This window comes from Hyaena hyaena, unplaced genomic scaffold (assembly GCF_003009895.1).
Source record: "Hyaena hyaena isolate Hyena2069 unplaced genomic scaffold, ASM300989v1 scaffold_136, whole genome shotgun sequence".
Taxonomy (NCBI): Eukaryota; Metazoa; Chordata; class Mammalia; order Carnivora; family Hyaenidae; genus Hyaena; species Hyaena hyaena.
The window spans coordinates 1,379,563-1,402,969 of record NW_024080768.1 but is presented as its reverse complement, the minus strand read 5'-3'; positions in this window follow the sequence as shown (position 1 = coordinate 1,402,969).

Below are 23,407 nucleotides of genomic sequence, written 5' to 3'. Positions count from 1 at the left end.
TGCTTCCCCATATCCCTAGCATCACATCCCTGCATCTATCAGTTATGTTGCTCTACTGCCTAAAATGCTTCCCCCTCACAGTTTGGTTCTCTTCTCCAGGAAACTATCCCCAATCATCCTGATGTGTAATTAACTTCCTGTTTTTTTTTTTAACCAATTTTGTTGTTTTAAAAAGGCTTTGTGGTCAACCATCACTACGGTCACTCCTGACTCCACCCTCTGCTAAATGTGTGACTGTAGGACAGATACTTCACAATTTCATCAGCATTAGTGTAAAGAACATAAAGTTAATGACTATTTGTATGTTAGTGTAAGGATTAAACAGATAAAATATAGGAGACATGCATTAGCTAAAAATTCAATAAAACTCAATAAAAGTTCAATGGTACGATGGCTATACTAGTATTTTAGAACTGCATCTGTTTTAATTTTCCTTCCTTCATCTCTTCATCTTCCTTTTATATCTATTCTTTGAACATCTTCTTTGAGTAGGGCCTTTGCTTACTACAGAAGATCCCCAGACTTACACAGTTTGACTTACGATCTTCTGACTTTACAATGGTGTGAAAGTGATACACACTCAGTAAAAACTATACTTTGAATTTTGACCTTTTCCCAAGGTGGCAATATGTGGTATGATACTCTTTCATGATGCTGGGCAGTGACCATCAGCTGTAGCTCCTAGTCAGTCATGTGGCAATGAGAGCAAGCAACCAATATAGCCATTCTGTACTCATACAACCACTCTTTATTTTTCCCCCACTTTCAGTACAGTGTTCAATAAATAATAACATATTTAAAACTTTACTACAAAATAGCCTTTGTGTTAGATGAGTTTGCCCAGCTGTAGGCTAACATAAGCATTCTGAGCACATTTACAGTTGGCTAGGCTAAGCCACGGTGTTTGTTAGATTAGGTATATTAAATGCATTTGTGACTTAATGGCATTTTCAACATATAATGGGCTTATTGGAAGGTAACCCCATCGTAAAGAGAGGAAGATCTGTACTTTATAATATAGACAGAACAGTTTTTGGTCTCTTCCCAAGGTCTCTCACCAAAACCATATTTATTCATTTAATTTTTGTTTACTGAAGCTTTAATTTATATCTCCTTTAAAAGTTTTTGAGTTTGGTTACAATAAAAGACATTTAAAATGAGCCCACTTACATTTCAATGTTAAGTTCAAATATTACATGGAGGGAATGGGATATAAATATGCCAAATACTTCAGCTAATAGAATTACTGTAACTGGACATAAATTCGGCTGTGCAGTATTGACAGCCTGGGCATAGGGGGGAATTGAGACAGGTTACAAGTATGATGAGCATTTTCAAAGTTTGGCTAGACATGACTCTGGGCCCTATAAGCTAAAAGTGGCTTTCAACAAGTTTGATAAGAGACAGTTGATCTATAAATTACTTCCCTAAGTTTCCTGTTGGGAAATATTTGTCATATGAGCATGGTAGAATTTTATTAAATATAACTAAGTCAGGCTACATGTTTTGAAAGAAAAACATTTGTCCAGCTTGCCACTGTTTTTGTATTTTCTTATAAAACATTCAACTATAAATTGGAATTTGATATATCGTCCACCAGGTGACCAAACTGAATGCATAATGCAATATTTGAAGCTGTGGAATTTTTGGATAGCTGATGTATCAACAAACTAATTCTATCCATTTGTTTAGTATTTTACAGTTTACAGAGTGCTTTGGAATATATTATCACTTTTAGAAACACAGCTGAAATATATTAGAAAGAGCTTTGGAGTTGAAGTTAGATGCTTTGCATTCGACTCTGCCCACCACAGCCTTATAACTGCTCCCCCATCTTTGTAATTTCCTCTTCCTGACTCATCCATTCAGAATGAATCTGCAGATAGGCATTTCCATGTTAGCACAAATTTTGATTAATTCTTTTGTAACTTTTTTTTTATTCCTACAAGGAATTCTGGTATAGGTCATCATAAAAATGATTAAGTTACTAGCCAGCCATATGGAAAGGTTATTCCTTGAGGTTTTCTTCAGTCAATGTACCACTGACTTCACATAGTGGTCTAGAATCCCTTCATTTTCTGAACTTATCAGTCACCCTCCCTCTTGAAATTCTACCCCTCTGCACTGCTCATTCTGGAGACAAGTGAAGAACTGTCACAGAGGTTGGTGTTCACTGTTAAGAACAAATGAATCATCAACTCTGATCTTTCAGATAATATTGGTCACTATTGATATAACTGCTATATATCATTTGACTAAAATCTTTGTCTAGTTTTGCTGTATCACCTGTGACGATTTCTTCCTCCTCCAAAGAATAAGAGGAGGGAAACTAGAGAGGAAAGATGTATATGTACCCTTCCCACCCAGACAGAAGAGACCTTGGAGGGAGAACCAATGTCATTCAATGTTATTATTTTATCATCTAGGTAACCCCATTTGAAATGGGTTCTCCATAATGACCAGTCAGTAAGAAAGTGAAAATTGATGAATTAGTGGCGTATTTTATGAGAGAAAGGATACTTTTTCTGGGTCCTAATTCTAAGACGGTTACTTTCATTTTATTGTTCAGGTACCTAATGTTTGGATTTAATTATAATTTGTAGTATGTGGCACAGTATGCTCATAGGTACCTGATGTTAGATCGGTCTATGTCCATCTCTGTCTTTATCTAGTTTGTTTTGTCTTCCTCTCAGATCCCTCACTCCAATTCATTCTTTACACACACCTTCACAGGCACCAATTCATTCTACTGAATATTTGTAAAATACATGGCAATAATTCATTTGTTTGGCTTAATAAGAAGAATATTGTGCTATAAATCCTGTCACTTTACTTTATTCCTTTGATATCTTTTCTAAAAATGTACCCATGCTGTCCTATGTCTGTAAGGCTCATTTCTTTGTACTGTGCCACGAAATTCCATTCCTGTACTTCTGAATCCTATTTTCTATTTCAAAGGTGATAGACATCTAGATTGTCTCCAGATCCTTGCCATATTAGTTGTTATATCCTTCCCTGCATAGAACCTTCACAAATGATGGGAAGATTTTTCCTAGAAACACATTCAAGATTGGGATTTCTCTGTCATCGGGTGTTCATACTCATACCACAAAAAGTCACCAGTATTGCTACTATCAACAGTATTTAAGTATTCCTCTTGTCCCAAATTCTTGCCAAATTTGGTTTTATCCAACTTTCTAATGTTCATCTCTAATGGGTTATAGTAGTGCCTCATGATCATTTGAACTCATATTTATCTAATAGTAGATTAAATTGAACATTTTATATTCTCATGCCCACATTACTTTTTAAAGACATTTTTTTTCAGAGTAGTTTTTGTTTCATAACAAAATTGAGGGAAACCACAGAGATTTCCCATATATCCTCCACCTCCCACCCTCATACATAGTCTTCTTCATTGTTGACATTCTCCACCAGAGTGGCACGTTTTTTAATCAAGGAGCTACATGAAACTACACTGACACTTTATATGACTCCAAGTCCATTGTTTATACTATGGTTGGCTCTTAAGAGTTTTGTGCAATCTATAGGTTTAAACAATGTATAAGGACATATATCCATGATCATAATATCAAAGAGTATTTTCACTGTCTTAAAAATCCTCTGTGCTATGCTTATTCCTCTCTGACTGGCCTCTTCCCCACCCCTGGCAAGTAATGACCTTTTGATTGTCTTCATAGCCTAGTCTTTTTCAGAATGTCTTATAGTTAGAATCCTACAGTACACAGGATATTCAAATTAGCTTCTTTCAGTTAAGATGCATTTAAGATTCTTCCAAGTCTTTTCATGGCTTGAGATCTCATTTCCTTTTAGTGCTGAATAATATTCCATTGCTTAGCACACCACACTTTATCCATTCACGTTCTGAAGATATCTTAGTTATTATAAACTTTCTTATAAATTTAGTTGCTATAAGGCTGCTATAAACATTCAAGTGCAGGTTTTTGTGTGTACATACGTTTTCAACTCATTTGGGTAAATACTAAGAAGACTGATTGCTGGGTCAAATGGTAAGAGTGTGTGAAGTTTTGTAAAAAAGGCTGCCAAACTGTCTTCCAAAGTGGCTGCATACCATTTTACGTTCTCCTTAGCACTGAATGAGAGTTCCTTCTCTCTACATCCCCATCAGCATTTGGTACTATCAGTGTCCTAGAATTGGGCCATCCTAATATGTGTGGTGTGGCATCTCATTGTTTTAATATATATTTCACTGGTGGCCTATGATGTAAAAACGTCCTTTCATATGCTTATTTGTCATCTGTATAATACCTACTTTGGTGAGGTGACTGTTAAGGTCTTTGGCCCATTTATTAATTGGATTTTTTCTTACTGTTGAGGCTTAGGAGATCTTTTTATATTTTGGATAAGAGTCCTTTACCAGATGTGTCTTTTGAAAATATTTTCTCCTAATCTTGTCTTCTAATTCTTGTCTTCTAATTCTCTTGAGGTTTCCTTTGGCAGAAGAGATTTTTTTTTTTAATTTCAATGAAGCCAGTTTATCAGTTATTTATTTGTGAATCTGGCCTTTGGTGTTATATCTACAAAGACCTCACAATACCCAAATCCATCTTGGTTTTTTCCAATGCTGTCTTCAAGGAGTTTTATAATTTGGCATTTTAAATTTTGGTCTGTGATCCGTTTTGAGCTAATTTTTGAGAAGGGTATAAGATCTGTATCTTTATCTTTTTTTTTTTTTTTTTTTTTTACATGTGGATGTCTAGTTATTCCAGCACCATTTGTCAAAAGACTACCTTTGCTCCATTATACTGACTTTGCACCTTTGTCAAAGATCACTTGACAATATTTATGGGGGTCTATTTCTGGGATCTCTATGCCATTCTTATTGTTCTGTTTATTACTTTGTCAATACCACACTGCCTTGATGACTGTACCTTTATAGTATGTCTTGAAGTCAGATAACCTCAATCCTTCAACTTTGTTCTTCTCCTTCAATATTATATCATTTATTCCAGGTTTTCTGCTTCTCCATGTAAACTTTAGAACCAGTTTGTCAATATCCACAAAATAACTTGTTGGGATTTTTGACTGGCATTTCATTGAATCTTGGATCAAATTGAAAAGAGTGGACATCTTGATGATATTGAATCTTCCTACTCATAAACGTAATCTCCCCATTTATTTCTTTGATTGCATTCATCAGAATTTTGCAGTTTTCTTCACAGAGTTCTTATACATATTTTATTATACTTATACCTAATTATTTAAATTTGGAGGGAGTGCTACTGTAAATAGCATTGCATTTTTAATTTCAAATTCCATTTGTTCATTGTTGGTATAAAGGAAAGCAACTGACTTTTGTATGACAACTTTGTATCTTGCAAAGTTGCTATAATTGCTCATTACTTCTAGGAATTGTCTGTGTTTGTTTGCTTGTTCGTCAATTCTTTTGGATTTTGTATATAAATATGTCATCTTTGAAGAAAGACAGTTTTATGTCTTCTATTACATTATGTATACTTTTATTCCAGCACTACTTTTTAATAAAGATGACTACCTTCATGAGGACTATTTATTTTTCCTTCTGCTTTTACAAGTGTTAGATGTTTTGTCTTTCCTTGCTGTTTATTTTACTTTATAAAGTTTATTTATTATTTTGAGAGAGACAGAGACAATGTGAGTAGGGGAGGGACAGAAAGAGAGGCAAGGAGAGAGAATCCCAAGCAGGCTCCACACTGCCAGCACACAGCCCAATAAAGGCCTCAAACTCACGAAACTGTGAGATCATGACCTGAGCCAAAACCAAGAGTCAGACATTTAACCAAGTGATCCACCCAGGAAACCCATTTCCTTGTTGTTGATTTTAGAAGTTTACTATAAATTCTAAATAATAATTTCTTATTGCTTTTAGACATTAAAATATGTTCCTCTATTCTGTCAGTTGTCAGCAATTTTGTCATTTGTTGAAAATAATTCTTAATTTTGCATGAGTCTTTCTGTAGAAAATTTTAACAAAAAGATAGATAATAATTTCAAAGTTAGTTTTGCCAAAAAAAAAAAAATTATATTCCTGATTCAATCATGAAACTTAAATACTGAGAGCACAGAGTTGAGGCTCTATCTACTTAAAACAGATGAACAGACTAAATCTGTTTGTCTTGATAGCTGATTGCTAAGTTTGTTAGCATTTGCCTATTCATTGTATAATCTACTTCATTGCTTCCCATTGGTCTTTGTTGTTATAGTTTCTTCTTCTTTATGAACTATGCTATGAGTAATCCATAAAATAAAATCCACAAAATAATTATAAAATAATGAGATTTGAAACTTAATCAGAAATATAAAAACAGATAGGAAAATCTTGAGAAGATGCATGAAAGAATATTCTAAGTCAGAACAAATTCATTTTTTTCTACAAAAAAGAAGAAAAGATACAGCTGCTTACATCATTTTTATAAAGCAGACAATGAGTTAAAAATTTATAAATTTTGTACTTGAAATTTATTTTCTAGTAGTCAAAAACCAAAGTTATCCTTTTGGACTTTCTGATCAGATGTAATCTTTTTCCAATTCAACAATCTCCAAAATCTTTGAAAAAATGAATTTACCACTTTCCTTTTTGATTCCATGGCATGTAAGGCTCTATTCAAATTTTAAAAGCCTTTTAACCTGTCATATTTCCTTTTAGGCAGGAGTTCTGAAGGAGGGAATACACTCATTTCAAGAACCAATAGTCAAAACCACATGATGCCAAAATAATAGACTGATCTGTACAATAGTGGTGAAGAGTCTATCAACCTGGATTTTAGTGTCATATTAAACCCAGGAAAATATTAACAATATAGATGGTAAGACTTAGGGAGAAACACAATAGTTCCATCAATTATTAGAAAAACTCTGAAGTATAAGAATTTGATTTGTCCTGAATTGTCTCATAGGAAAGAAGTAGAAGCAGACAGACTTTAGCTTAATTTAAGAAGTAATATTCTAAAACTGGAATAGTTCAACAATAAAATAGACTGATTCAAAAGACAAGGAGTTTCTTACAAAAGTCAAGCTGACCCTGGAATCTTAGTCTTAGGACCTGGAAAAGACAAGAAGAAAATGGTGAATTGGAAGAAAAAAAGAAAAAAATATATATATAAGGTAATTTTTTACTTTCCAAAGAGCTGGATTTCTTCTGAACAGGAAAGTGATAGTAAGAATTAGGTCTTGTTTAAAATCATTTATAACACCATGATTGCCAATTGCTGTACCTCACTTCCTTCTGCTCTTTCTTTAAAAGATTCATACAATAAGTAGTTTGGGTTCTATTCTCCCTTCTACTCTTAGTAAATTCCATGCTTATAAAGTAATCTAGAATTAAATACATAAATAAAAAAGGCTTCAGTGATATTTATACTTTATGTCGAAAGACTGACATGAAATTAATACAATGTTATGTTGGCATTGTTCACTTAGATTAGAACCATTAGAGGAGCTCAAATGCCCAGAAGTAAGGCTTAGGATATGTTAATAATGGAAGTGCAGTTCTAGTTTTAACACATTTGTGGCCAGTGAAATTGTATCCATCTTTGTGAAGGCATGCTTGCATACTCCTTCCTTAACACACAGGAGCATACGCGCACACACACACTCACATCCCATTCTCTCATTATTTTCATCTAGCACAGAGTTACTAAGGAATTAAAAAAAATATCACAGCCAGAAATGCCTGTTTAAACCTCTAAATCTCAGGGGTTCTTAGAAATCAGTATATAGTATTAGTCCAGATCTCTTGAATACAAAGATGTGAGTAATGTAAGAGTCCTCACTGTACCCAAATTTAAAATGTGTCATTTACTTTCAGATACTGTTGCTTCTGGAAAGCCTTATATCTAATAATTTGTTTCCTTTGACTTTGTGGTAACTTGCCACATAATGTGATTTTGTTTCCAGAAAATCTAGTATCAGGGCAGTGGTGAAGAAAACTGTTCATGTATGTGAAGTAGTTTTTGGTCTCCTTTATCTAACTCTATTTTCCAGTGTTAAATGCTGACATTATACTTTTGCTTAATGGGCCTCAGAATATCATCCTGGAAGTGATAAGGGACCAAATTTATCAGGAGAAGGAACTAATGTGAACTTTGAGGGTGGGAGCTGAGTAAAGTAGCTCCTAAATACTTAAAAAAAATGTCATACCCAAAGGAGCATTTAGATAACTTGTGTCTAGAGAGATACCCAAATCCAACAGGCATCCAATCTAGGGACAAGGAAAAAAATATAGCTTTTGAAATATAAAAAGTTAGTGGGAGAATCAAGGTCCAACTCAAGAAAACCCTTAGAAAATAATCACATATAATAAATATAGAGCCCATAGAAAAGAACTTGAAGGAACAGGCAAGAATACAGCACACAGATATTTGGCTGGGTGTAGAGGAAAGCTTCTCCACAATACTAGGTTACACAATGGAGGGAAACAGATAAAAGAACCTCAATCTCTAAGACATGGGCTTAAAAAGAGCAGGTGGTAAGACTGCCGTCAGCATGGGATACCCAGGAAAGACCTCCAACAGACATTTCTTAAAGTGCTTAATGCAGCTGCCCAGGAGTACTTCTAATCAAATACTGCCACACTCTCAGCTAATTATCACCCCTGATTCCTACAGTGGAAAGTTAGTCTGCAGGTGCCCGGGTGCTCATTAGACAGGAGAAAGATGGATCTACACTAAGGAAAAAATTTATGCTACTTTGTGCTACTTGATATAGACTCCCCCCCATCCTTATAAACTAATTTTCTTTACATATCTATTATTATAAAGCACATTTTTGCTCTGTGTAATGAGAGTAATTTACCTTTAATGAGAGTGTTGAATTTGTAGCTTTTATAATCAACCTCACATAATTTCATACGGGAGAAAGTTTAAGCTTTTCCAGGAAGCCTCTCTATGTGTTCATCCGATGGTCAATGGACTAGACAGAAATTTTGGTTGGCTAACACTGCTTGCCTTCCTTTGACAGTGAAATTCAAGCTATTCAATGGCTAAGAATCATTTCATTTTCAAATAATCACAAAATCACTGAAACATAGATTTCATTTTTATTTAAGACTATAGAGAACATTGCCATTGTTTCTTTTTTATGTTTTAAAGAATTTTCTAAATTACCATCTACTCAAAATGAGTTATGGTCAAGATCAATTTTTTATACGATATGTTATTTGGATACAACACCTTTGGGGAGGAACATTTTGAGATTAGAGTCACAAAATCTGGGAATATAAAAGATTAAAAATGGATAGTAAGAAAGAAAAAACAATAACATTATGATTAGTCTTATTTTGGGGGGGAAAAGTCTATTATTTACTTTCTTAGTGGCCATTGCTTTGTTTCTAAAACAGTCACTTAAAAGCATAATTTTGTTGGCCTGCTGTCAGTCTCTGTTCCCAAGTCATGTGAGTCCAATGCTCCCTTTTGGGGAGAGGTGGACCTGAAAACGAGATGATGAAAAGGTGAATTCAAATTCTTGCATTTTTTATTGTTAGTTCTTGCTAGGAGATGGTTTAGGGAGGAGGAGTCACTGTGGTTATCATGCCTACAAATGTTGCTTTCTCTTCCTTGGTCTAGAAATAATATTTTATAACTACCTTGACATCTTCTTGCTCCCCTTTCCTCATGTCTGCAAGTTGTATTTTTTCCCGTTTTATTGCATCTCTCATATATATAAACAGATATGTACATATGTTTTACTGCACAGCAATTAATAGAAATAATCACAACTCAATTTTATTAATAATTAACTATTGAACACCTGTGAAGTGCCAGACACCTTAAGTAATTCACATGCATTATCTCAATCAATCATCATAGTAATGCTGGAGTTCTCCATCTTACCAGAAAGGAAAAAGAGGCTTAGAATAGTTAAACAATATTGCTCCAAATCACATAGCAAGGAAGTAGACTGGGGATTTGAATTGAGAAAAATCTGAGTTTTTGAGCACTGCTCCACACCTCGTTACCATGTCACACTCTCTGCAGACACGAGACCTAGTTTAAACTTTCCTTAACACTGCCATCTGGACACGTCAGTTCTCCTTCTTAAGGATTGTTCCCACTTATTGGAGGGAGCATAGTAGTAATTTGTACTCTGGGCTCTAGCAGCTTACATTCTAAGTTTAAAATTTTATTCAAGTATATAAAATCTTCTAATGTCTCCTTTACAGGATTTTAAGAATAAGACAGCCTTATTGATCCACATATCTGTGATAAATACCTGGCTCAGAGTCTTATACACAGTACTCACTCTACAAGTATTTATAGGATGAACATAACTGAAAAGAGTGATTTTTTTTAGAAGATAATTTTGTTTACAAAAAAGAGTCTAATGTCCCATGTTTGATGGCATTACTGAGACAAGAGAATCAAGCTCTTTGTTAAATAATGTAGAAGACTACAAATAATAGAGAATGATGTAGTGGAATGACCAAAGCAACATATAGCAAAGTCCATCTCTACTTGTCTGTGAAGGAATACACTCTGTTGGAGAATCCAGTAAGCTCCTGTGTCATGACAAGTCATCAGGCTCACTACAGAGTTTCTGCTGGACTGCCCTGTCCTCTAGCACCTTCTCACGGTCCCATTGCACTCATTCGGTCTAGTAAAGACTTCTAGCATCTTCTAAACCATAAAATCTGTTTTAAGTTTTCTAGAACTTCCTTTACTTATTTTCAGGTTCTACTAGTAAAGGAGGAATCTCTTTTCCCATGGCTCCAACCAAACTGGAAATTCTATTTAAGGGCCAGGAATCACGGACACAGCACTGCCTCACAGATGTGTCACAGTGGGCCACCACTAAAATTTCTTGAGATGGAGGAATACCACAATGTACAATCTTGACAACCTACTTCTCTCAAAGTGTAAGAACAGTTATTTATTAAGAAAAATCTACTTTATAGGCAAAGATGTATACTTATTCTGGGATTTTCATAGATATTGAAATTATATTAACCTGCAAGGGTGGGTCTGTGGACGTATTTCTAGGGTACTTAAATCCAGGGTACTGAACTGCTTCGGCTAAAATCACCAACTACCTTTACAGTCGTATGATCCTCAAAAACACATTTAATTTCTCTCTTCCTCCATCTGTAATATGAATAAGTAGCACTCATCTGATAAAATTAGTTGGAAGATTCATGAGAAATTAATTATGAACAACATTTTCAAACATATAATAAGTAAGCAATAGAATAAATATCAGATGTTAAGTTTGTTTTTGTTACTATATAAAGCACTACCATGTAATTATCCTAAGTTTGGCTCTACACAGACAGAATGAGGCTAAGACACTGCTTCTCATAGTATTTTTTTTGAACGATATGGAAAAAAAAACCCTCTGCCTCCTATAACTGAGGCTGGCATAATGAATGCATTTGCTAGTTTAAGATTTGTAGAAGAAGCATTAAGAAAAAAGAAAAGATCTAGTTAAAAGAGTACCCCCAAGGTGAAGCGTCATAGGTGGGATTTTTTTTTTAAGTAGTCTCACATTGGGATGTGGGACTGGAACTCAGAACCTTGAGATCAAGGTCATCTAATTCTACTGAGTCAGCAGCCAGGAAGCCCAGGAAAAACTTTTTATCAAAAATTATTAAACATTTGGGGCACCTGGGTGGCTTAGTCGGTTAAGCGTCCGACTTTCGCTTAGGTCATGTTCTCGCAGTCATGGGTTCAAGCCCTGCGTCGGGCTCTGTGCTGACAGCTGGCTCAGAGCCTGGAGCCTGTTTCAGGTTCTGTATCTCCCCCTCTCTGACCCTCCCCTGCTCATGCTGTCTCTCTCTCTCTCTGTCAGAAATAAATAAAACATTAAAACATTTAAAAAAATTATTAAGCATTTAAAATGTGCCAGGTAAATATGCCAGTTTCTATGCAAGACGCTGTGGGACTGTATATTGTATATTGACAACTAGGACATTCATGCCAGTACACTTGAGGAACATATATTCCCCTCCTAGAGAAAGACAAGCAAGAAAGCAATTGGAACACAATGGTATAAGTACTCTAACATATGTAAATGCAAGATCTGTAGAAAATGAAGTGCCTAATACTTTCAGGGAACGTGAGAATGCTTTACAGGTAAGGTGACACTGTCTGTACAAAATGGATGTTTGTGGATCTGTTTGTCAAGCAGACAAAAGAAATCAGCATGTGCAGAGACACCAGGAAGAAAAGGCAAGAGATCATTAGAGATTCAAAAGTAATTTGGTGTAACTAATGTAGAGTATATAGTGGATGGAATCCAAGGGCTTGTGCAGGAAGAGAGGCTGGAACTTAAAGCTGGGATTTATTATTAGAAATCTTACATGGGATGTTTTTAATTCTACCTGTGAAGTGCAAGAGGCTGGTATTCTCAGAATTCAGACTTTACTTCTGACAGTGAAGTGCAAGGGGTATCAGTGAGAGAAGAGAACAGAGACTGAGCAGCCTTTGTTCTTTGTTCTAGAGCAGCCTTTCTGTAAATGCTGTCTCCGGACAGAAGTTTCAGCATCACCTGGAAACTTGTCAGAAATGCAGATTCTGGGGTGCCTGGGTGGCTTAGTACGTTGAGTATCCGACTTTGGCTCAGGTCATGATTTTATAGCTTGTGAGTTCCAGCTCCAGTTCAGGCTCCGTGCTGACAGCTCAGAGCTTGAAGCCTGCTTCAGATTCTGTGCCTCCCTCTTTCTCTCTGTCCCTCCCTGCTCATGCTCTGTCCCTCTGTCTCTCAAAAATAAGTATATAAAAATTAAAAAAAAAAAAGAAATGTAAATTCTCAGTCTCTACCCCCAGAAATCTTTAATCAGAAACTCTGGAGTGCAGCTCAGTCACAGGTGTTTGAGCAAACTCTCTAAAGAATTCAGACATTCACTACTGTTTGGGAACTATGGTCTTAGATGGATTTGCTGAGTTCATCCAGGTAGAATCATATGCTCTTTCCTATAAGCAGAGGCAGTGCAAATGGAGTTTGAGAAATAGTACTGAGTTTAAAGTGGGTCATAATTGAGTGAGAGGGAGAATTAAGAATGAATTTGGTAGGTAGAAGCAATCAAGTCTATAAAGCTTATAAGGAGATAGGGATACAGAGTGATGCAATTTGGAGGGATAGGGAAGCAGTTTGAGAGACCAATACTAGTAAAATATTACAATCAGAATCTTGAGCATCTGGCAGAAATATCTAGTATGAGAGTATGGAGACAAACAAGAAAAGTAGCTTTATTTACATCCTAGATTTTGTCTTCTTTTATCCAAATTCCTCATGAGCTTCAGAGAGTTTTGGTATTGGTCTGTATGAAAATAATGATTGTGGGTTTTGTTGTTGTTGTTTTTATTTATTTGTTTTTAATGTTTGTTTATTTTTGAGAGACTGAGACAGAGCATGAGCAGGGGAGGTGCAGATAAAGAGAGAGACACGGAATCTGAAACAGGCTCCAGGTTCTGGGTTGTCAGCACAGAGCCCGATGCAGGGCTCGAACCTACAAACCATGGCATCATGACCTGAGCCAAAGTTGGATGCTTAACTGACTGTTAAGGTGCCCCAGCTGTTGTTGTTTTTAAGTAGGAAGGGCCAAAGCTGGAGAGAAATTTGTGGAGATATATTATATTCTTTGAAATCTTGGTATATAATAAATATAATTTCCATTCTCTTCCCTACAACACTGCTAAAAAATTCCCATCCTCCACCAATTTACACAAACCCAGATATTTGTGAACTCTACATATTTTATACGGAACTCTTTGTTTCTGCCTCTTAAGCCCTTGCCAATTCTCAGTTTGACAGTGTTCTTTTTCCAAGCAATTTGAACCAATTTTATATGTGAAACTTCATGAGGCACTTCATCAAATTCTTTGCTTCAGCTCAGATATATAGCATCCACTGCACACTTGCAGCCACTAATCTTATAATTCTATCTCAGTGAGTCTGACTGGCATGGACTGCTTTCTCCTCCAGGTCCCTTAAACATCCTGTGAAACCCTGGGCTCAAGAAGAGTGGGGCTCTACGGTAGGGTCAGGGAAGAAGAGCAGTGTGACAAACTGGGGGACATGGGGGAACCCAGAGCAGTTATAAGGGGAAATAATGAGGGCTACTGAGGGCATTTGTGGAGTGGAGAAGGGAGGGAAGACCCCAACACTGCATCCACACGGTGGATACAAATGGAGGGCTACACTTTTATATGGTCAGCCCTAGGTATTATAATAAAAAGCTAATCTCTTGTTTTCATCATTCTCCCTTAAGCTATAGGAAGGCAAGAGACATTTTTTCCTCCTTCACCATTCTACCCTAAATGGCCATTGGAAATCTTGTTGCAAATTAGACATTTCTAAATAATTTATTTCAATGTATGAATGAATCCATCTTCACAGATGACCAGCTCCATCTCCTTCTAGCACTGACATGGTACCTCATATCCGTAACATCACTCCGATGTATGTATCACCTGATGGATACTTCTGGTGACCCACTACCTCAGCTGAGGCTGGAAGTCTTCCCACTGCATTTGAAATGTAAAGTTAGACAAGCTGTTAATTTCAAAATATAAGGTGCTCAGCTATCCTCAAGTGACTCAAGAGAGGACAATAAAGTCTAGAGGATGCCAAGGATATCCCATTTCTCCAAAGGGACAGAGAGTAAATGGTTTAGTTTTTGCAGTCCATAAGTCTCTGTTGCAACTACACCATTAAGCAATTGTAGCACAAAAGCAGCCATAGATAATATATTTAAAAATGGGCATGGCTGTGTCTCAATAAAATTTTCTGTACAAAACCACGTTGGGGGCAGATTTAGCACCAGGGCTATACTTGGACTTTTTCAACAGGAATAGTCAAAGTCTTTGTTGCCTCGTCTTTGTTGAGCAGTTCTAACATTGTAGCAGGATCTATTGTCAAAATATTGATATCCATGCTCCAATTGAACATTGAAACAAGCAGACTCTTTGAGGCTAAAGTATAGATTGCAAAAATATGGATTTGAAAGCCATACTGCTAGACTTTTACTGTATGTTCTTGGCCAATAGACATACTTTCTTTAGTCTCTGTTTTCGTGTCCTCAAAATACAGAAATACCATGTACTTTTATTTTAAGGCTCTTATGGAAATAATCCATATGAAACATGACAGAGACTGGAATAGAGTAAGAACACAGGGCAAGTAAGATGAGAAAAGAAACTGAAACACAAGATCAAGTGGTTTGCTCAAGTTCCAATGCATTAAAAAAAAATTTAATGTTTATTTATTTTTGAGAGAGAGAGAGAGAAAGAGAGAGAGAAAGAAACAGTGCAAGTGGGAGAGGGGCAGAGAGAGGGAGACACAGAATCCAAAGCAGGTTCCAGGCTCTGGGCTGTCAGCACTAACCCTGATGTGGGGTTCAAACCCATGAACCATGAGATCATGACTTGAGCCAAAGTCATATGCTCAACCAACTGAGCCACCCAGGAGCGCCAAGTTCCAATAGCTTTTGACAGATGATGTTCCACATAACCACCATAATGTTTTTCCATTAAGATATGGTCTGCTCCATACTAGGCAATTGTGCCTTGCAGTTTCAGAGGTCAGAGACATGAGTTTACCCTTCTTATGTGACATGTACCAGTAGAACTGAATCTATTCCAAAAATACAGCATGCCAATTGATGAAGATATAGATTTAATCATTGAGAGCAATGTGCTAGGATAACTGCGTTGTCCTTCTGGCTAATGATCAATATCAGGCAGCATATTCTTTTGCTGTGTTACCATCTGCTTACGTACCGATTAACAATATATTTCTGTGTTTCACTCATTTCATGAAAAAGTTAATGGCACATGAGTGGGGACAAACAAAATTGCTGTCTCACTACAGCATACAAAGTGCATGCATTGTTCTACTTCCTGAATCCCAAGTAGTCAGCATTCACTATTTAGTTCCTCACCAACCTGACTTTCTACACTCTCCTAAAAGACAGGAACTCCAGATTGACATCTGGAAAGAATCACATGTTTCAGTGTGTATACGGTCATATCATAAAAGGTAAAGTGCAAGTAAATAAGACAGAGCTGCCAATCTGTTGCCACAGACAGTTAATATGCTATACACAACATACTTGATGCAAGATTGGAATTAGGGAGAAAAGACTTGCTGATAAATGAAAGAAAAGCAACTCTTTCACATAAGTTTTAATTAAAACTTTTTAAAGAGTTCTTTATGGAATCATCAGCTATTAGAATTAACAGATATTTGGCCTTAAAGATAACTGCAAAGCAGAAACAAACTGAAGAACACAGGTCACATACCTCTAGTCTATTACTTTTTCCATTAAAATTATGCTATCATATACATCATAAACAACTAGTACACTTGAATATTTGGTGATAAGAATAGTTTCAAATATTATTTTTTTCCATTTAATTATATCCATAAAAATCTAAATAAGTGAATTATTTAAGATTATTTTTATATGCACAAAGTTGTTCGGTATCTTTAAAAAAAAGACACCATGACTTTAAATATTGCTCACCCTCTTAATCTCACAACTGAATTATGTCATGTTCTCTCAGAGCCTTCTGCTTCAAGGCTGAGCTGTCAGCCTGGGCAGAAGATGGAAATTTCCTATAAAACAAAGAAGGTGCTACTCAATTGACTTCTTTGACTGCTTTTTGGTAAACGATAGTTGTGTGTGTTTCTTTTTTTTGATGCCAGCGTTTTGTGGTAAGAGAGAATTCTAAATTTGAAATCTATTAATGCTACAAAAACCAGGCCATATTAAGCCTTGGAGTCTGTATCTGCCAGAAGAGAGAAGACCCAAGAGAGGACTTGGGAGTGTATGAAAAATCTGACCAGAGATTCTGGCCAGAGATTCTGAGGTAAGAAGAAAGAGAGGCTGGCACATATCATGGAGTATGCCTTCCCCTCCCTTTTTCCCTTAGGTGGTGGGAAGGGGAACGGGAAGGTCCAGATGGCTGTGGGAAGTCAGATCACTGCAGAACAAAGAACTTGAATCTTAAAAGATATCTTGCAAGTAATTACTTCTAAAGAGTTGAGGAGCAGTGATGAATACCTAGATATGAAATGTCTATATAGATGAGTCTGACGCCTTACTTCTGGCTTCTCAGAGGTCTGTGGAGGGCTGAGGCCCAGGAGTTCCAGCTTGCTTTAATGAGGCCCTGCAAAAAGCTTAGCTTCTGGCCCCAGAGGCCAGAGTGTTTATTATATAGGAGGAAAAAAAAAATTCTACTCTATGCTCTTTGGGTCTCTGGGTGATCCCAAGAATTAAACTGATATAAGACAGGTTAATAGCAAAAAACTATATACAAGTATATAGAATTTTTACACGTACATGGGAGTTTTCACAAGAGAATGAAAAGCCAGAGAAATGACCAAAGAAGGAAGCTTTTATACCATTTGGGAAAAGAAACAATACATTTGTAAACAATTGACAAGACAAAGGGATTTGTGCTGGGGGAAGTAAATGGTGAAAATATAAATAGGAAGATAAGAGTAACAATGGTTGTGTGCATAGATTTCTTGGACCCAAATTGCATGCCTTTCACATGGGAGTTTTATCTCCTGCTTTCAGAAAGATGAAGAAGGGTCAGAGTTTCCTTTCCATGGGTACTATTTCTAAAGTGCCTTTGTTTTAAAATAATATGCCAAAATGATGTATTTTGGGGGTGACATGTTCTGAACTCCTTCAGTGGCATAGCAAACATGAGCAACTGCTTAGACCAAGTACTCCAGCAGTGAGTTCCAGTACTTCACCTTGCAATGTTACCTCTACTACCACTTTTGAGAGAAGGCTCTCCATTAATTAGTCAATATGCAACACAGAACAGTGAAGATTCACAAAATGCGGCATTCAAGTAACAGCCCTTTCTACTCACAAATACAAAATGTTTGAAGTCCCTGTATATGCCCAGGTTCCATGAAGGAGTTAAAAAAAGAAGACAGAACTCAGGGATGAGTAAATTTTCTAAACACACTGAATCTTCTACAACAGCTTATTTAAGCTCTTTATGATTCAAAAAATAGGGGTTTCAATATTTATATTATTAAATATAATTAAATATTTGGAAATGTATAAGGCTGAATTATTACACTGATGGAATTTAAAATTTTTTTTAAATGTTTTATGTATTTCTGAGAGAGAGAGAGACAGTGTGAGCAGAGGGAGGGCCAGAGAGAGAGGGAAACACAGAATCCAAAACAGGCTCCAGGCTCTGAGCTGACTGTTAGCACAGGGCCTGACACAGGGCTTGAAACCACGAACTGTAAGATCATGACCTGAGCCGAAGGTGGATGCTTAACTGACTGAGTCACCCAGGTGTCCCAAGGAATTTTTATTTTAATAGGAAGAAATAAAATGCTTTAGATTGGGAAATATAACTGTCTCAGCTAATCTGTGGAACAAGAGTCACAAGGAAGGGAAGATCAACTACCTAAGTGAATTAAAAAAATGCACTAGGTTTTAATAACTAAGAGGAAACAGATGAGCTGGATATACCCATAAGATATAAATGGTTGCATAAACTAAGATAGTTTAATTTAGGGAAGGGTAAAAGGAATAAAGCTCATGACATCATTTCTATGAGATTGATACCGTTAGTGTGTATCATTCCCATTTTATATATGAGGCTGTTGACTTTCAAGGTGGTTAAACGATGTTGTTAGGAGCACCTATATGAGGCCTGACTTATTTGACTGCCTGAGATAACTGCAGAATATTTGAGAATATAAATCTCTAGAATCTTTCTGTAGTCTACAATTTTGGGGGGTGGTGAGTAAAGTGTCCACAAATACTGAAGTAATCAAATATATGTATATCATACCTATATATCAAAATAAATTGGATTTTAGATGGTTCAATCTGTGTTAATATAAGTGAAGATATTTATCAAACTATAATGCTGTGTCAATTTTTGGAAAAATTCTTCACATTAAAAATGCATTTCTTTCTTTCTTTTTTTAACACTCAAGAAAATGATAGGGATAAAAATGATAGAACTCATCAATCAGCCTTCAAATATCGCTTCACAACCTCTGGACTGACATCTTTCACAATCCTCAGGAGTTTGTTGATATTTCTTTTCCAAGAAAGTTCCAGGGATACTGGAAAGGGAAACCCAAGGCCAACAAACTTCTCTGCAAACTTTCTGGAAGACAGTAGAAGTAGAAAATATGATGAAGTGATGATGGCCACAAACTTGGAGAAATTTTAGGGAAGAAAATAAACCTTTTCTAGAATACTAAAAGACCATCTATCACACTTAAATGAAAGTGCTACACTTTAATTTATAAATTATTTCAAGTATCAAAAGAGTAAGAGGTCTTTATTCAGTTCTTGTACTAATATCTCTGCAAATTAGATTTTATCTTTTGATGCCAGGAAGCACTGTTTTTTCTTTCTCTCTCTTTCCCCAATTTCTCTTAATTTAATAATGTTTATTCTTATGACAGGGGCAGTTGGGGAACCACCTCAAGGCTAGCAATTTGGAATTTCTACATTAGGTTATTAAAATTTTTGTTTCCGGATTTCTACAGTAATACTCTCATATTCTACATATAAAGTTCCTAATGCAAGGTCAAATATCCAGAAAACCTATCTTTTCCCTTACTTTTTATCCCTTTTATGAAATACTATTGACATTTACTCCTTTTTTTATATTGACCTCTTTGAATCAATATTCTACCAGGCTATTGTTCTATCAGCTGGTACTTATAGTCTGTAAGATGTCCAAAGGTAAGAGCAAAATCTTTTCTGGAAACATGTAATTGAATACTACTCCTGCAGAGAAAGAACCTATTAATCTCATAAAGAGTATCCAAATATATTAACAGGATTATAACTAATCACATAATTATATCTTTTGATAGATGCAAGGAAAAATAATCAATTCCACAGATAGAAACAGGAAAAAGGTTAATATCTAGGTTAATTTTCATGTTTTCAAGTTCACTATTACTCTAAATTGTTGAATTCTATCAGTATCTTAACTTTTCAAGATTTGAAAAGTGAATTCCCATCAATTCAGAGGTTTTTTTTATACTACACTTCAAAAAGTTAATATCCATCTATTAGATTATAGACAGATAGATAGACTAGACACATTAGGTTCTTCATCTCATAACAGAAAATAAATACTTAAGAAGTAAGAAATAAAACGCTGAGTTATATGCTTAATCAAGCAAGGGATGTGGAAAATGCTATTCCCTATGGGCAAAAAGAATTCACCTAGCCTCTGGAGTCTTAAGGCATTAATCAAAATAAATCATACTGTTTTATTATTTTATTTTTTATTAAAAATTTTTAATGTTTATTCATTTTTGAGAGAGACAGGCAGATCGCTAGCAGGGGTGGGGCAGAGAGAGAGTGGGAGACACAGAATCTGAAGCAGGCTCCAAGCTCTGAGCTGTTAGCACAGAGCTCAACGCAGGGCTTGAAGTCATGAACCATGTGATCATGTCCTGATCCAAAGTCAGATGCTTAACCAACTAAGCCACCCAGGTGCCCCAACCATACTATTTTAAAGTTGAAATTTGAGTCAATTAAGCAAAAATGCAAAGGTAAAGCAAAGAAAAATATACAACGTATAGGAACAGATATAGTCCTAATATTTTCTTCCCTAAATAGCTATGATCTTAGACAATTTAATTAAGATCTCAGCTTTACCGTTGGATAAAGTTATAAAAGGATATGAAATGTATTTTCACAAAATATATAAGAAAAGGAAACAATGTAAACACCAATAAAGTTATAAAAGGATATGAAATGTATTTTCACAAAATATATAAGAAAAGGAAACAATGTAAACACCTATTTAAAATGTTTTCCAGTTAGTTCTCAATTACCTTTATATGGGTTGCTTTATTATAATACCATATATGTTATTAAGTTACATGGATTATATGAATCAGATTCCCAAAGAGTTTATAATCCCAGATTAGTTCACAAAAAAATTTAACCCATTATCCATTTGTTCTGAGTTCTCTCTCTGTTCAGCACTTATCACCTTGTACACTCTACAATTTATGATTCATTAGAGCAGGGACACTGTGGTTTTGCTCACTGTTTTCTCTTTTGCATAGACTGATGCATAAAATATTGTTATTGAGTGAAATATGTCGTTTGGCATTCCCTAGATTATGCTCTGGTAACTAAAACCTACAAGTCTTTGTTACTCAACATGCTCAAACATGTATTAAAATTTTGTTCATGTTACATTTCCTTGAGTATGCAAGTTAGAATGCAACTGTATTTGGAGATAGTACCTTTAAAGAGGCAATCTTCCACCTTCAGATTTTTTCCCCATACATTAGCAATGAACAACCCAAAAATGAAATTAAGAAACAAATTCCATGCACAATATTATCAAACAGAATAAAATGCTTAGGTATATATAAATTTAACCAAAAGTGTAATACTTGTACAGTGAATAATATAAAATATTACTAAAAGAAAATGAAGGCCTAATGGAAAAACATCCTGTATTAATGGATTGAAAGCCTTAATTTTTAAGATAATGTATTGCCTAAATTGATTTATAGATTCAGGGCAATTCTATAAAAATTCCAGCTTCCTTTTTGAAGAAATTTATGAACTGATCCTAAAATTCATACAGATGCATAAAAAAGAATCTAGAAGAACCAAAACAATCTTGGAAAGAAGAAAATTGGAAAATTCATACTTCCCAGTTCCAAAACTTACTAAAACTAAAACTTGTCCAGTTTATTTCTGACAAGGTTGTCAAGATAATTTACTATACATTGAATGTTTGTACTCCCATAATATTTATAAATTGAAACTTAATCCCTAATATGATAGTATTTGCAGGATGGCCTTTGGGAAGTGGTGAGATTACCAAGACAGGGACCTCATGAATGGAAATAATGCCCTTCTAATAGACACCCCAGAGAGCTTCCTTGCCATTTCTACCATATGAGATTACAGGGGATGATGGCAGTCTATTAACCACAAAGTAGACTGTAACCAGGCAATGAATCTGCTAACATATTCATCTTGGACCTCCCAGCCTCCAACACTGTAATGAATTTTTAATGTTTATAAGCCACTCTGTCTATGATAGTGTTATAGCTGCCCAAACAGACTAAGATACAATTTAATGGGGAAAAATAGTTTTTGAAGCAAATGATGACGTGACAACTAGATATCTGCATGCAAAAAAGTGAAGTTAGATCCCTACCTCACAATATACTCAACATTTAAATAAAAACAGATCAGAGAGCTACATTTAAGAGATACATCTATGAAACATAATTTATTTAATTGTTATTTATTTTAGGGAAAGAGGGAGACAGAGTGTGAGCAGGGAAGGGGCAGAAAGAGAGGGAGACACAGAATATGAGGCAGGCTTCAGGCTCTGAGCTGTCAGCACAGAGCCCAATGCGGGGCTCGAGCTAACGGACCCCAAGATCATAACCTGAGCTGAAGTGGAATGCTTAACAGACTGAGCCATTCAGGAATCCCCAAACTGTGAAACTTTAGGAAGAATACATACATATCTTCAAAAATTTGGATTATACAACTGCTTCTTAAATATGACATGAAAAACACAAAGAAACAAAAAATAGATAAACTGGATTTCAGTAAAATTAAGGTCTTCAAAAGATAGTATGAGAAAAGTGAAAAGACAATTCCAAGAATCAAAGAAATATTTGCATATCATATTCTGATAAGGACCTGACACTCAAAATATATAAAGAAATACCATAACTCAATGATAAAAATATAAGCAACCCAATTAAAAATGGATTTGAGGGGCTCCTAGGTGGCTCAGTTGGTTAAGCATCTGACTTCAGCTCACGTCATGATCTCACAGTCCATGAATTTGAGCTCAGAGCCTGGAGCCTGCTTTGGATTCTGTGTCTCCCTCTCTCTCTGCCCCTCCCCCACTTGTTCTCTCTCTGTCTCTCTCTCTCAAAAATAAACATTAATTTTTTTTTAAAAAATGGATTTGAATAGATATTTCTCCACAAAAGATACACAGATGGCAAATAAGTACATGAAAAATGTTTAATGTCATTAGTTATTAGGGAAATATAAATCAAATCCATAATGTAATACCATTTCACACATTGGGAGAGCTATTATCAAAAGGCAAACAATAATATATCTTGGATGTAAAGAAATTGGGATCCACATATACTGCTGATGGGAATGTAAAATGAGGCATCCATTTTGGAAAATAGTCTGATAATTCTTCAAAAGATTAAACAGAGTTACCATATGACCTGACAAATCTATTCCCAGGTACATACCTGAGATTTGTAAAGATATGCCTCCTCCACACACAAAACAAACAAACAAACAAACAACATACTTGTACATGAATGTTCACAAGGGCATTACTTATGATAGCCAAAATGTGGAAACAACCCAAACGTCATCAACTGCTGAATGGCTAACCAAAATTTGGTATATCCATATAGT